The sequence below is a fragment of the Diachasma alloeum genome, unplaced genomic scaffold, assembly GCF_001412515.2.
Source record: "Diachasma alloeum isolate Michigan unplaced genomic scaffold, Dall2.0 Dall_scaffold_01184, whole genome shotgun sequence".
In the NCBI taxonomy this organism is placed as follows: Eukaryota; Metazoa; Arthropoda; class Insecta; order Hymenoptera; family Braconidae; genus Diachasma; species Diachasma alloeum.
Window position 1 is genome coordinate 99,053 of NW_021681294.1, and position 3,565 is coordinate 102,617.

Consider the following 3,565-nt stretch of genomic DNA (forward strand, 5'->3'; position numbering starts at 1 on the left):
CACAACGAACAGATTTTGTTTGCCTATATAGTGTTAGCAAAGTACCCTCGAAATTTGCTCGTAAAATATTTTTGAAATTTAGCAACGACAAATTTCCATAGAGTTTCCATTTATAATGAATTGCCCATTTACAAATTAATACGACAACAAAAACTATGGAAAATTGTCAAAATTTAGTACAATTTTAGTGGAAACTCATCATGTATTGAAAATTCAATTAAATGTAATGCTCTATTGTCATAATAAGGTTCAAAATTCGAGTTATCATCGAAGAATTAATGATCGCTTGACATGAAAAACTTATTGAAATATCCACCCCTTGACAACAAACTAGCGAAAACAACGTATCCCTAAATAATGCGTTCCTCCCGCGCAATATTGGAAGGTGATGTGGGGGGATGATGCCACCAGGATAGAAGAACAAGAAGATGAAATTTTAAATTTGTTGATTCTTCTGACACGGCTTTTGCAAAATTCAAGTGACTTTATAATCTTTTCGAATTCTTTCAAATTTTATTGCGTAAAAAAATCAATTTTGTACACGGAGTGAAATATTCAATAAAAATTACGTATCTTTTCCGTAATTCTGGAGTGAAATGAGGTTGTAGGAAATTTTACGGAATTGTCACGGAATTTTTCCGGAGCGTTCCATAATTTTTATCTGAATTTCCTGTGAAAAATTATGACACCGTCACTTAAATTTTCTGAGTCGATTCCATAATCGGTGAGTGAATTGTGAGTTCCGTAATTTTTACTGAACATTTCTCGCCGTGTAATTTTCCAGTTTGGAATTTTGAAAAAGAGATATATAAGACGCGTTAACGGAATGAAAATTTTGAAGCTAGAAAACCATAACAATTATTAGCAGAATGATCCTCGAAAGAAGAACATAGAAACGATCATTTTTACAATAATATGTTGACAATATATTCCACTTCGAAACATTGTGACGTAATTTCCTGAGGTTCACGGAACCCTCGATCCACTACGTAGCCCTTCGACGTACGACCACCCTGAAACAGCAAATAAGTCGAGCGCCAGGTCGTTATTACCAGAACGACCACTGGAATGAAACGAATAGCCAAAAACAAAATTTCCAGAATAATCTCAAGCTTCGAAATGATCTCCTGCTAACTCCGACCGAAGAACGGCGTGAAGGTCACTGGTGAAGCTTAGATTAAAGTATGACTAGGTATTGATCAAATAAATAAAGTTAACTCAAGATTGCAGGGGAAAAATCACAATATTTAATCAGACTTAGACGACTCAATACAAAGGAAACAAATCAATCCCTTTGGAAAACCCCCTTCGATTGTTTCGATCGATCAACGATCATGAGGCTTCGATAGTTACTGATTCTACAATTGTCCAAGGGATAAAGGATTCTGATAGGAAAATAAAGAAGTAATATACTTAGTCAATTTAGTCAAAAGAGATTCCGATAGTTAAATTGAAAGATCTAACCACCCCAAAAGTCAAGAATAACCAATGTCAAAGAGAAAAGAAAAATAAAACCAGAATCAAAATATCGTCAACAATAATCACTTAGATTGAACAACACTGAACGATCGAAACCCAAGAATTTGTCTACGTGATAGGTAAAGCTGGCTGTCCGAAACAAATACGAAAACTCAAGACAACGGGCCAGCGAAACGAGGCAAGGTCACGAGACGCAAAAGACCTACGTTCAATGTCCTTCACTGAATATTAACCGACAGAGAGAGCGTTCATCTAACACAAATTAATTTAGACGCGACACTAACTCATTTTCAACAACAAAATAATCGTTACTCGCAACATGAAACCCGAGAGCCCGAAACTCTACGAAATGACTCAATGTCGCGAGACAACCGAAATCGAATGATCAAACACAATGATTTCAATTACGCACGAGAGAGACGGAAAAAACCCACTAATAAAGTACTGATCAGAGTGACTAGGACTCTATCCGGCAATTATCTCGAAACTCTAAAAGTCCTACGGGACTAAGATGCACTGAACATCTATTCAAAAATTCTAAAATTGGCCAGAGTCCTACTCACGACAAATTCACACAGATGCGTCATACAGAGTCGTAGCCATCACGCTCACCCAGCAGTCCACCTCGATGTTTCCGGAAAACGTCTCAAAAACTCCTCAATCCGAGTCCTCGGGACCTTACTCCGGACAAATCCACTCGGGGCTTCCTCCACAGGTCTGATTTTCCTTCCAGAGCGCCTTCAGGCTCCCCAAAACTCCAAAATCAATGCAATCGAACTCCACAAATTGCTCAGACACAACGGATGGCGAAACCACCAAACGGGAAGTGAGGTTCGTTTTCCCAGCGACACCACGCTGGACCGTGCAAACGCGGCAACGACGCTCATTGGCTGCTCGTTCCGTTCACTCCTCCAATCCGCTTCCAAGCAACTAGACTCTGTCGCTCACATAGCCGAACCAAGTCCGTCGGCGCATGGGCAGTGACTTCTCAGGCGCTATTTACTAAAAAAACAATTTATCCCAGAGTATCAAATAAATCAAAATATCCTCTGACCTCCTTCCAAATCATTCTCTAGGCCATTTTGTCACCAAAGGACGATCCAACTCAACCTCCTTCTGATCTCGGTGAAATCCTTCACTTCCCCTTCCACATTGAACCAAGCGGGCTCCTACGTCACGTTTCCCCTAGAGTTGCCCGAGAGCTGGCGACCTCTGGCAATCCGAAGACCCATGAGGCTCTCATCACGAACTCGAAGTGTCCCGAAGTCCCTCGACGATTCCCGGAGACATTGCCACCTCAGTCCCACGATGTCGGCGCCAGATTCGATTCAAACAATACAGAAGGCAATACAAAACAAATAATTAACAAAATATACTGAACCTCTCTCGTGACTCTCGCTGTCGGTTGGTGACTTCCCGTCTGGTGATTTTTAAATTGGAAACCCACACGCGAAACGGTCGAATAAAGAAATTCCATTTGTGACGGAAAATAACACGTCACAACATATAACTATCCACCCGAACGTTACAGTAAGGGAGGGGAATCGTCTCGGTGTGAGAGGAGTGGGGAGTCGGTCCGAGTATTACTGCGCCATAAGAGAAGCACGCTAGCGTACGCACACCACTACAAAACGGCGAAAAGTGGGGTACCGTGAGACGGAGCAAAGGGTTAAGAATCCTGACTTATTTGATGATCAATGAATTTACGGCAGATTACATTTTCTAATCGTTTTGGAATTGTGAAAGTGTTGGTTTTTGATTTTTTCGATATTGTCGCCTCACATAAAATGTTGAAACAATTTGTGACGAAAATTTTTTGCTCACCAGGAAATTCATATGAAGATGCAGACCCATATGGCAACATCAAAATGGCTTCGGATGAAGTGGAATTCAAGCCTTTACCGACTATTATTCTCACACTGAGAAAAAAAATTATTTTTGCCAATAATCCATTTACTGAAGAGAATTACTTATTTTTTAACAACGTATTTCTCCAGTCGAGTTATTGCCAGACAATACTCATTAGTTTTCAATTATGACAATTATATTGCACTAGAAGATGATCCTGTCAGTTATGACCTTGAGT